Genomic DNA, 13,531 nt, shown 5'->3' on the forward strand with positions numbered 1-13,531 from the left:
CATCATACACTACGGCAAAACACGAAAAACAGTTGCTTTAAGGTCAAGAAAAATACAAGACTGACCAAGATCACCATTGGAATTCACCATTATAAGAGATCTCCTAAACTGTTCAATTACATATTAGAAATATAAGGGAAATTTTAATAATGCTATTTTTAAGGATATTATAAATAAAACAATAAAATTGCAAGAACAACCATAAACTACTAAAACTAGTAAAAGTTAATGAAAATTGCTTAGAAGACATAATGATAAGCAGCATTACAATATAGGCAAAATCAATTGAAAAACATTACCACTTTAAAAGAAAAAAGCTTATGAAGGATTAAAAATGCAAGCTGTATAAGGAGAAATGTGTAAAACTTTGTCATAGGACCTAAAAAATATTAGTGATATAGTTAATGTTTTATACTGAAAAAACATTTCACAACTAAAATAAAAGTTATTACAGTAAATGTGACTTCAGTAAAATGAATGACTTTTCACCAAACTTGCCTATTCCCAAAATTTAAATAGAATGATAAAGAATAAAAAGCCAACATTAGCCAAGGTAGTTTTGAAGGAGGAGTGGAAGGAGTGGATTCATTAATTTTATAATCTATCAATATTTATAAATACAATAATTATATTACAGCATGATATTTGTACAGGGATGAATAAAACAAAGAAATAAAATAGAAAATCAAGAAATATATCTATGCATATATGAAAACTGCATTTGGAAATTTCATTTTGATGGGGAAAGTGTGGATTATTCTACAAACAATATCAGGACACTGGTTATCACTAAGGAAAAAACAAAATGGAACTGAATTTTTAAAATCCAATTTAATTTCCACACTATACAAAAAAAGTGTAGACTTCCAAAATATTAAAAGAATACATAGAAAAATATCTTTATTTTTTCAACAGCAGAGAACAATAGTTTAAACAATGTAAAACACACACACACACACACACACACACACACACACACACACACACATATCAAAAACAAAATAAACAGTTGATAATTTTACCAGATTAAAGTGAAACCATTTTATCTGGGTAAGGAGTTCTTTGATGATCCTTTTCCTGGGCCTTGGTGTCCTTTGTGCAAATTCCTCTTTATAAAAATGATTTACTTTCTTTGTTTACTCCCTTAAAATTAAAGACTGAAATTATCAAAAGGCTGATGAAACTTGGTGACAGTAAAATACACTGAATTAAGACGTTCACAGTATGTGGGGAATATTAAATATGTCAGTAACTTTTATATTTTAAAAACTATTTCTGGGTTACTAGTGTGGGTAAGCCCCAGAATGTTTGTAGACCTACACTAAATAAGACCCCAGAATACTCTTGACTGACACTACAGAAGGGGGCACTGAATGACCCTCTCTCCAATACAACACGAGGCAGTATCATCTCATCCAGATCACCAGTCCTGTAGCTGAAGACTCTGATGTAAGTGCTGTTTCCGCTGACTGAATGGGAAAGGGTCAAATTTCCTTGGGGATATGCAAGGTGTAGGAACAATTACACAGCTTCCACTCTTGTTTCATTTTAGTGTGTGGAAGCAATCTCTGAATGGGAGTGAAATATAAGCTATATGTTCCCCTCTCGTGCCCTTCTGAGTATCAAGGGTCATGGTGAATGCCTTAAAGCAAGGTTCATTATTTGTATCTTGTGAGTGTGTATCCTTTAGGAAGGAAAAATCTTACTCCTACCTCAACCTCTGAACCTAGAATATTAGTCCTTAATGAATACAGTATAACATTATAAAAGTGAAAACATTAGCCATTGATTAGGGCAATATGTGTATGACCAAGAAATCCACAGAAGATCAAAATGCAAAATACATTTTTTAAAAGCCAGTAACATCTGATAAGAAAAACACAATCTAATAGGAAGAGTAATAAAAGATTTCACCAAAAAGGAAATCTGAAATCCAATAAACTCATGCAAAGTCTTTCAATTATACTAGTAAATCAAGTAAATTCAAGTTAATATGAGTGAGAAACTTTCCCACATTAATTATGGCCTTTCCAAAATGCTATGTATGTAATGTTTCTTAACTTATAAGGAAATTATTAAAAGCCTGAAACACAGAAGTTCACCAGTGAAACTATGGAAATATTTATACTAGCATTTTGTTTTGTATTAAGACATAATTTTCAGAGAAGTTTAAGTTTCACAGCAAAATTGAGGGGAGGGTAAAGAGATTTCTCATATACTCTCTGTCCCATGCATATATAGACTCTCCTATTATTAATATCCTCCACCAGAGTGGGATATTTGCTACAATGACCGAATGTAAAATTGACACATCATAATTACCCAAAGTCCATAGTCTACATTATGGGTCACTCTTGATGCTTGGAAAAATGTAAAATGACATGTAAATTTGCTATGGTATCATACAGTTCTTCACTGCTCTAAAAATCTTCTGTGTTCTATTCACATCCCTGTCCCTAAACACCAACAACCACTATTTTTTTTTCACTGTTTTCATAGTTTCACCATTTTCAGAGTGTAGTATAGTTGGTATCACACAGTATGCAGCCTTTACAGATTGGCTTCCTTTAATTATTAATAAGTATTTGAGGTTGATTGAATGGTATCCATATTCCATATCTTTTCATGGCTTGAGAGCTCATTCCTTTGTAGTGAATACTATTTCATTGTCTGGATATACCACCGGTTATTTATCCATTCACACAGAAGAATATCTTGATTGCTTCCAAGTTTTATCATTTATGAGTAGGGCTGCTATACAAATTCATGTGTGGGATTTTGTGTAGACATGTGATTTTAACTCCTTTGGGTAAATATCAAGGAGCTGAATTGCTGCATCATAAGACTATGTTTAATTTTATAAGGATTAGGCAAACTGTCTTCCACAGAGGCTGCACCATTGCATTCCCACCAACAATGAGAGTTCCTATTTCACATCCTCATCAACATTTGGTATTATCAGTGTTCCAGATTTGGGCTATTCCGATAGGCATGAAATAGCATCTCATTGTTTTAATTTGCATTTTCTTCATGACAAATGAGGTTGAGCATCTTTTCATAGGAATATTTGCCATGTGTTTATCTCCTTTGGTGAGGTGCCTGTTAAGGTTTTTGGCTCATTTTTTTAAAATGTTGTTTCTGTTTTTATTGTTGAGTTTTAAGAAGTTATTTTCATAGTTTGGATAACAGTCCTTTATCAGATATGTCTTTTGCAAATATTTTTTTCCAGTCTGTCACTTGTCTTCTCATTCTCCTGACATTGCCTTCTGCATTTGCAGAGGTTTTAATTTTAACAAAGTCCAGCTTATCAATTATTTCTTCTGTGGACTGTTGCTTAGGTAATGTATGGAAAAAGGCATCACCATACCTGATGTCATCTAGATTTTCTCCTATATTTTCTTCTAGGAATTTTATAGTATTGCATAATTGCATAACATGTAGGTTTCTGATCCATTTTGAGTTAATTTTGTGAAGGTTGTAAGGTCTGTGTTTAGATTCATTTTTTGTACATGTATGTTCACTTGTTGCAGCACCATTGAAGAGACTCTTTGCTCCATTGCATTACCTTTGCTTCTTTGTCAAGGATCAGTTGACTATGTTAATGGGGATTTATTTCTAGGCTCTCTATTCTGTTCCACTGTTTCTATTTGTCTTTAATTTCACTAATACCACACTTTCTTGACTAATGTAGCTTTACTACAGTTTTGAAGTTTGGCAGCATCAGTCCTTCAACTTCTTTAATATTGCGCTGGCTACTCTGAGTCTCTTCTTCTCTATATGAACTTTAGAATCAGTTTGTCAATTTCTGAAAAATAACACAGTGGGATTTTGATTGGAATTCAATTGAATCTATAGATCAAGTTGGCAGGTAATGACATCTTGAGAATATTGAGTTCTTCTCTCCATGAACATGGAATAACTATTTTTTCAGTTGTATGTCTATACAATTTTTATGTTGTACTTGTATGAGATCCTTTTAAAAGCTTCAGAATTTATAATTTTTGGGTCATTTAAAGTATTAAATTACCTACTTGGGTTTGTAATACAAAATAATAATTATGGATAATTTTAATCAAACTTATTTCAAGGTTTGTTGTTTTCTATTTGTTGTATATCTCCAATTATTCAGAATGATTATACAACTGCTAGTTAATTTACATTCCAATGAAGTAAAAATTCCTGTATGGCTGAAACACAGACTACTAATGTGCAAGGAATTGAAGCATATCAAAACATGCCTAATACTGAAAAAAGAAACAAGATATAAACCCATAGCTAAACGTTCTTCATAAGGAATTCCAGTGCCTTGGAGTTGCCATTCTTATTACTTTTAATGTATTTGCTATATGTATTTTAAAAATAAATCCCTGATATGTGTTGTTTCATAGTATTTTGCATAGGAATACATTGTAAAATATATATATAAGTGGTCTTTGGCTGTTTGGAGTAGGTTAGAGTTTCTCACATAGTAGTACATCATATTGACTGAGATACTATTTTATTAATATCTGGTATTATTTCTGAAAGTGTCTCAAATATCCTGAGGGAGAAAAAACATTAAAAAAAACCTATTTGAATATAATACCTCTCTTGATCTAGATGACAGACTTGTGAATTTCTGAGGTCTAAAACACCTGAAAGCAAAATATTCACCTATTTACATGGGTATCATGTGGCAAAAGTAAATTAAAAGGATAATACCAGGATTGGATAAATATTAGCCAGACAGACTTGATTGCTAGACTCTTTACTGGACATTTCTTCACTATCTTCCTTATTTGTCATTAGTTTTCTTCACGCGGCATCACAGACCCCTTTACCTGAAAACCCTTCTACAATTGCGTAAAGAGTCATATATAAGGATTTTGTCCCCAGACATCTGAAAATCAGGAATATCACTAAATATCAATATATTTATATATAACATGTAAACAGTATTATATATTACATAACATTTATTATATATAATAAAGTGACTCAAATTTGAATGTCTGCTAGACTCACTATTATGTGACTCACACTTGATACCAGTTTCCAGGCTAGAGACCATCTACATATAACTAAATCAATAAAATCCTTGAATACTGTGAGTCTACTCTCATTATCACTATGATTGTTACACATAAAGTCATTCCTTAATTGTACCTGACCTAAAATTTTTAGCTCCTACTATTCCATTTCAAGATGTGTATAAGTAGTATTGAAAATGCTTCCTGAATATATCCTTAGAAAAAGGAAAACATTAAAGTTACATATAATTTTATTTGTCAGTATTTCCTTTTCAGTACTTTAAGTAGAGAATTCTTTTTCTGGAAAAGTTCTCTCTTTTTTTCTCTTTATAAATAATGAATGCATGTTTTCAACTGTGAATTATTTCTGTGTTGGAATCATTATTGTAGTAGGTATTGAAATAATCTAAGAGGTTCTCATTTGCCTGTAATGGAACTCTATCTTCAAGATATAAATAAGTAATCAGGTATTAAAAGGTTATTTGATTTCCAGGTATTAAACAATATGTTAAGCCTTCAGGATTTGGCATAGTAATTCATATTTGCATGCAAGTGATCAAAAAAGAAAAGCAGATTCTTATTGTGGATTTAGAATTACTTGACACTGAGAGGAACAGTCAACTTAAAAGAAAAATTGCTTTCAACTCTGCAACAAAGCTTTCACCTCAGTTGCCAAGTCTAACGTGCCTGATCTTCTATTTTATAAACATAGACGACAATACATTTTTATGTCAGTTAAGTCACACTTTGAATATTCCTAACAGTTCAAACATGAGGTTAATTAGACAAATGAGATCAAGCTACCATCCTGCAGGTCACAGCCATCCTCCAGCTTTATATATGTAATCAGAGTGATGGAAGAGGTCACCATTTGAGACTAACCCGTAAGTCATCTACTGCTTGTCAGCAATCCCAGTGGTGTGCTTTGTTAATCCTCTCTTGGTGATAAAATATCTTCAACACCAATGAGGTTTCCAACATTGTAGATATGAAGTACTTTTGCATCAAACCATATTATTTAAGTTGTGCTGTTTAAATTACCATTTTTCAAAATCAAGTCTCTAGGTTTCTTGTATTATCAATGTTTTCAGCTAGTGACGATACATCTACGAAATTCCTGATTTTTTTCACACATTTCCTGCACCTCTAACTATAAGTTACATTGTGTTTTTCTCCTTCTAAGTCATTAGTACCATTAAGTTAGTGTTTTGGATCAATGTAGCATACAAAGATTCTTCCAGTCTGTGCATTTCTTCCCATCCCACTGTAAATCGTGAATTTTGTCTAAAAGAAAACTTGTACTGTCATTTTTTTTTCCTTATTGTAAAGTAATATTGATGGCAGATGCCTCAGTTTACACAGAGAATTCTAAATCTGACATATGCTTAAATACTCCTAGTGCAACCCACAGTGGTATAAGGGAAGTTAATGGTAAGTCGAAGGAACAGGGTACTCAGCACAATAACAGGGATAATAACTTAGGTTGAGTCCATACAAACTGGATTTTTCTAGTAGGTTTCAGAGCCAATGCTTTGCAATTAAGACTGTTGTCATGCATTTGTGTCAGTTGCCAGAAGTACTCTCCACATGACATCAATCTCTCCTGGTCCTAAATGAAAAGTAATCCTTATCTCCTAACACAAAGTATTTATTCAGACCTCTTCTCAGGACACTACTAGCAACCCACAAGGCCAACACTAACAGTAGGCAGAGAGAGCACAGGCCTTTCTACATCAAGAACTGCCAGCTAAGACATTTTTAGTTTTGGTGTCAGTACTTAAGGGCTTTTGGGAGAACTGTGCATTATCTCTCTAGCTTCTGGAATTTTTACCTAAATGAAACAACACATCAGCACATTAACAACAATAGTCCAATGCTGAAACCTATCTCTGAGGCCCAGAAAAATTCTACTTACAATAAGCAGCATATTTACATAATCTCAGATGGAAATAGCCTCTTTTTTCCACTGAACTCATACAACTATTTGTAGCTTTTCATCACTATCTTATGACAGTTATTTCTGCCTTGTATTTCCCTTACCTCTTCTACTGATCTGTAATTCATTTTGGGGTAAAAATTCCAGTTGGGTTCATTTGTACCTGCTTCACAACAACAAGTACAAGGTCTCCATCTATCACCTATTGGAAAATAAAGCCTTAAAGAATGGTGCTGAAACCAAGAAGGGGAATGGGTAGCACTATAAAGGCACTGGAAAAATGAACACCTACTGACAATGGTTAGCCTGAAGTAAAACAGGCTCAAACTTGGACAATAGGAAAATGCAAATACAAAAGTGAAAAGATCTAATAGTTGGTATTTAAAAATTCTGTTCTAGTTGATATCTTCGGAATCTTTCTTTACTAAAATTAAAAAGCAAAGGAATGCTCATGTTTTACATGATAAGAGAAGAGTCCTATGTTTTACCAGCCAATGTCTTGGATTTAACATTCTATCTAAACATTTGAATATTCATATTTAACACTTGCCATTATTAATACAGAAGCAAAACAAGTTCATGCTACTACCTGCAATGCTGTTAGTTCTAGAAATACAGAGGTCTGGCTCTTGTCGGTAGAATCGTAGTTTCAGGCACTTTGTAGAATCGTAGTTTCAGGCACTTTATAGTAAAAGCCACAACAATTTTAAGGAAATCAATCCCAGTAAATCATTCAAGAAAGGAAAAAAAAAAAGTTGGCAGAAAGGCAAAATTTAAGCAGTAATTTTCCAGTGCCAACTTTCCCTTCCATTACAATTTTCTCACCCTGACACTCCACTGACTTTCTTCAGATCTCAGAGACTTTCTGTCTCTCAACACCCACACACATACACACACACACACACACCCAAAGAAAGAAAGAGCAGGAGAAATAAGGAGACAGAGTGACTCTATGCCTGCCTTCGTGGTGCCTAAAGAACAAAAAAGAGTTTCAATGATGAGCAAAATGGACATGGATCATGACCTTATAGTGCTTACATTTTAGAAGGGAAGTCAATATTAGTCAGATAACTTCACAAAAAGATATAAAATTATAATGAATTAATCAGTTATATGGTGCTATGTGACCATACAATAATAGGAGATGATCTAGTCAGGTGGAGCAAGAAAGGCTTCCTTCAGGAAGTGACTACTGTGTTTAGATACAAGGCAAAAAGGAGTTGGGAGTGGTGATCTGCTTAGGGAGAAACAACCTAAATTATGCAAAGTCCTTGGTGGGAGGTCACATGACAGGGAAGAAGGATTAAAAAGCCTCTGTGCCTGGAACTCAGGGAAGGAGGGGAGCCTGGCATGGGATGAGTTGGAGGGATTAGAGAAATGCTAATCCATGTGAATATAGTAAACCATGATAAGGAATATTGTCTGTATTCTAAGAGAAATGGTATTTAGAGGTATGTCATCTCAATTTTCTGTTTGTAAAGCTTTCTCTGGCTGCCTACAGAGAAGAGCAGAACAGGTGCATCAGTGGATGGGAGTAGATAATACAGGAAACCTTTTGGGTAGCTCAGGGGAGAGATTATGGTAGTTGGACCAAGGAACTGATGCTCCCAAATAGAGAAAAGTGGACAAATTCAAGAAATCTTTTTGTAAGTAAATATGGTCAGATTAGGTGAAAGAATTTGTGGAATAAAGGAAAGAGGTGACAATACGATTCCTATTTTTTCTGGTATGTAGTGAGGTCATTTATTGAGCTCAATAATACAAAAGAGTGTATTTGGAGAGATGACCAAGAGCTTAGCTTATAACATGTTAGAATTAAGGCACTTAGATAATTAGATATATTCATTTGTAATTGACTAGCACTGAATACACAAGTCTGTAAGGATCATTATAAAGTTTGCTTTTTTCGAGAATTTTTTATTCTTCCTTCTTTTCAAAGTAAGCACTGCATGATATAACATGCCTCCTCTTTGCTCTCCAGGATTATTGAACCTAAGTCATGTTACCACTTTAGCATTGACAGTTAGCACATTATTTTGTCCTATTGACAACAGTTTCTATCTGTGTTCTGTGGCTCAAATATCTGTTATAATTTCAAATATATAAATGTATACCTAATGATAAATAAGCATGAAAAATAGCTCTCTGTTTGAAAACATATCAAATTTGCTAAACTACCTCACAGAGATAGTATGAAAATCAAATAAAATAATGTTTATTAAAAAGTGCTGAAAGGTGTCAAATGATGTGTTGGTCATTATAAGTGGTTATGCCCTATCAATATTATCAGAGCTGATAATGTACAAGTCCTTAAATATAGGGCAATTTGTTTCAGAAAAAGTATTTTAAATTTTACATATTTCATGTTATTAAGGACACTTAATATTTAGTGGGTACATCAGCCTTGTAGAATGATTGTTATTGCTGCTATCTGTATAGTAAATTATCTTTAGAGACATACATGCAAATATATATATTTACACAGACATGCACATCTTCTGTCCTGACATTATTTTTTATTGCCTAAATTTATCAGTGCTTTAGTTAAACAAGAAAGAATAGCAGAAACAGACAAAAGTGCGATTTTACTGGCCAAAATAATTGAAAACGCCACAGCAAGAAAAATAACCATCATAACTACCACCACTACCTTAACTGTCATGCACCAATAACTCACGGATATTTCAGTGCCTCATTACAACCTCTCCATGCATTACTTCTTCTAAGAAAGTTCCCAGTATTCCATTTATTTCTTAAAGGGATTTTAATGGATGTGCTATGAATTTTCAATGAGCTATTTGAAATTTAAGGAACCTAATTAGGAATGTATTTACATTCTCTTTTCTCATGGTGATTAATTCCAAGAAAGAGTTTCAGCCTAATGTTACTCCCAAGAAAAAAACAGAAAGAGAAAGGGAGGCTCTATTTCCACAGGCTAATGGACTGGTAATTTGAAAAATTAAATTAAGCATTAACTTAGAAGAGTCATTTTCAATATATAAATTATTTACCTTTAGCCTTCTATGGCCTGGTTAATTAAGTAAATCCTTTGGCCTTGATTATAGCCATGAGTAAATGAAAATGTATTTGAATTCACTATCTTGTGATGTACACTGGGGAGTCTATGTCAGTAAATATATTTTCTTTTGCTAACAACTTTCATAAAGTCAGATGTTTTGTTTAGAAAAAGTCATATTTAGCTATGGAAAATGAAAATTATTTAATTATCTAATTAATTGTTTGGGCAATTAATATCTCTGGAGTTTCTTGTGGGTGGGCCTTTAAGAAACAAACCCTATACATTTCCCTGTCTTCAAAACGTGTGAAATCGCTCTAGGCTTAGACACGGCCCTTCATTTCTTTAAGAAAAGTAAAAACATGGAAAAATCCAGAATGCCTTCTTCAAGTTGCTCTATTTAATAAAAAGCTCAAGGACAAAAGCAACCAAAGCAATTCTTAACACACATGTATGAAGGGAATACAAGGTAATAAAATATACATAGAAAAAAAATACATTAAAATAAGGATTTGTAAGCTATCTTCTGCATACTCAGAATCATCATTTTAGGCTACAGTTACAGGTAAATGAATTAATCTCAATATAACCTAATATATCCTTTTTGTTTATATCTTAAAAGTAGTACTTCTACATTACTCTAAGCACACTACCAACAACTTACTGGCTGCCTGTTTTAAGTTTTATGTACTCAGTAGCACCATGATTCAGAAAAAATTCTTAACAAGAGTCTCTATGCTCCCTTTAGGACACAGGTATTTCTGTTGCTGGCAGGCATATTGAAGATGTAATATGCTGCAAAATTAAACTAAGATTATTAAGTACCTCTTACCCATTCCCTTCAAGTAAGTTTCAATTGCTAAGCACCTAATTAATGATAGCCAATCTAGGCCTTATCAAACCTCTCTATAAACATGTAACCATTATCATTTTCTGTGTAGTGACATTGTGATACAATTATATCTCTAGGAGAAGTATGTGATGCCTATATCAAGTATTTGGGAGTAGAAGGGAAAAAAAAAATTTGTGAAATTTAACTAGAGTTAAATTTCCAAGTATACTAGAAAAATGGCAAAACAATAGAATAAATATGGGCCAACAAAGCCTAAACTTTTCCAGAGAAATTATCTTTACTTCTCAAATCCTATGAATATAAGTAATCATGTAATTAATGTATGTATCTGATTTATCCAGCAATGAGAAAGCCCGAAGATAAATATGCAGCTGGGATTTTGGTTTTAGGTGGTGTACAGTACATTACATTACACACTTGGTGGACTCCTCATATCCCCTGATTTCACTTCACTTGCCTACATGTGATTTCCCTTTTTATTTTTCTTTGTATGCATGTTTATAGGTTGCCATAAACTCTTCTTCAGTGACACAGAGAACATGCCATTCAATAAACCAACCAATCAGGAAAAGTGCCATTTCTAACACCAGTCCCTTATCCTGCATAAGAGCACTGGAGATCACAATCATGAAAGAGCATTCGGTGCATTAAGAATCAAAAGGCCAGGTATTTTATTTCACCTTCATTACTCATTAGCCAAGCAACTTTGATAAATAGTTGGTCATTCTGAACCTGTTTACTCATGTGCAAACATTATTAATTTAATCTCTCTCTTGACTATGCCTCAAAGCAGCAAACATAAGTTACGATAATGCATGTGAAACAATCCTGAAGACAATCAGAAAATTCCATAAAGATAAAAGTTATCAGTGTAAAAAGTGGTAGACTTTGTATCTTCAGAAAGATATAACTCAGAAAAGAAGCGATCAGTGATGAATAATGATGGTTTTAATTTGTATTAATCTGCAAGATTCCATTTGGCCTCCCCTAAGTGTTTTTCAACCCACTGGCAATAACCACACGGCACGCAATCAACTCACTTCTGGAGCCGAAAGAGTTCCTTGCCGCTGTGAAGTCAGCACTCGGCCTCACTGCTGCAGAAGGCGGACAGCGTGAAAGCATCTCCGAGGTTGATTCTGAGGCTGGCGTCAGAAGTAGGGGTGCTCAGCTACCACATGTCTCACCAGCACCCAGCTGAGGGGTCACAGGGACTCTTCAAAAGAGACAAGCACAAAAAATGTGTATCAAAATATATTTATGAAGTACCTTGGAAAAATATAGTGCTGTTAACTGTGACCAATATCAAACTAAATTAGGACTATCACTAAATATAAATAGATTTGCGTAATAAGGTTTTCCAGTGGAAGGTGCAACAGGCTCCGATTCTAATAGATACGTCAGCAGTTTGGTTTTTTTTTGGAAGGAGTTTTCTTTTCTTATTAATGAAGGTAGCTTTAACAATCAAAAGATCCATAGTTCAATTTTCTTTATATTTCAATTAATTCAGCTTGCAGGCTAATGTTGGAAAACTGCATGAGTCAACAAATGTTTAATCATCACCTACTATTTCCCAGGTATACGATACAGGGAATATAGAGGTAAATTAATCTCCTAAGTCCTGCCCTTATGGAACTAATTGTCTGATGTTGTGACGGCTATATTTTCTTCAATAGAGACAATCTGTTCTAAGATTTTAACATGTATGTCTATGGAGGAAATGCACAGATCTGCCATTTGTCTTTTAACTTCATGTCAGAAAATTGCTGATTTCTACCTGTTTCTGAGGGTTCCATGTTAACCTAAATAATAATTGACTTAGCTCTATGAGACAGTTCTTAACCTTCTTTTACCTAAGATCTATATAATAGTACCAATTGATATTCTACTACTGTTTTTAGTGCAGAAATAGGCTGATTTTTTTAATGTATTTTGAAATGAATAAAAGCACTGTAATTTTACTTAGGCTATGTATGATTTATTTATCTGCAGAAGCAAAAGTGAGGAACAATACATTTCCAAAGGGTAACAATAAAAAACAGTTATAAAGTGACAGAAAGATGACTTGACTTTATTGTTTCTATTTCCTCTATTTTTAAAGATGTGTGAATTATCTTATCAAGAGATTTAAGAGGGTGATTACTTTGCTTGATAATTAGGACTTATTTAAAAAAGAAAGTTAAGCTATTGCCTATTTCAGAAATGCTAAAAATCAATGCACAGATCAAGGTAAAGTTACATAAAAGTAAATTATAGTTTATTTTAAACTATATTTAAATAAGATAAATCTGTCATCAATGCTATTTTAGAATTTATATTATAAAATATGTTAATTGTAAAATAGCTCAGACACAAACAACACACATGCCAACAACCGTGAGACAACTATCATTTGCTTTTCATTTATTTCCTTCCATGAATATTTTAAATTATGTTGTATAATATATATATGCATGAGAGACATATAAGAAATTCAAAATCAAGTCTCCTTCCAAAGCAAAATATGTCCTTCTCAGAAAGAACCAATTTCACATTTCAGAATATTCTTTCAGAAATATTTCATGCATATAAAAATGTGTGTGTAGATTTTTTTAATACATGTATAAGAATATTGTGCCTTGTTTTCCCTATTCATTTCATTTAATACACCTTGGAGAGAGAACATTCCATTTTTGTCTTCTACCATCAACCCCATCCATTCTATCAGTGAATATCTGTCA

At 33.2% G+C, this 13,531-nt stretch overlaps 1 protein-coding gene across 2 annotated transcripts in view; it reads right to left on the reverse strand.

The window, feature by feature from the left end:
- Positions 1 to 13,531, reverse strand: part of LRFN5 (leucine rich repeat and fibronectin type III domain containing 5) — a 254,494-nt gene that overhangs the window by 117,561 nt on the left and 123,402 nt on the right. For both annotated transcript variants that reach the window (XM_036881345.2, XM_036881341.2), the window contains exon 2: positions 11,855 to 12,027. The gene's annotated coding sequence lies outside the window, so the exon portion shown is untranslated. The remainder of the gene's footprint in view (positions 1 to 11,854; positions 12,028 to 13,531) is intronic.

Source organism: Manis pentadactyla, chromosome 11 (assembly GCF_030020395.1).
Source record: "Manis pentadactyla isolate mManPen7 chromosome 11, mManPen7.hap1, whole genome shotgun sequence".
Taxonomy (NCBI): domain Eukaryota; kingdom Metazoa; phylum Chordata; class Mammalia; order Pholidota; family Manidae; genus Manis; species Manis pentadactyla.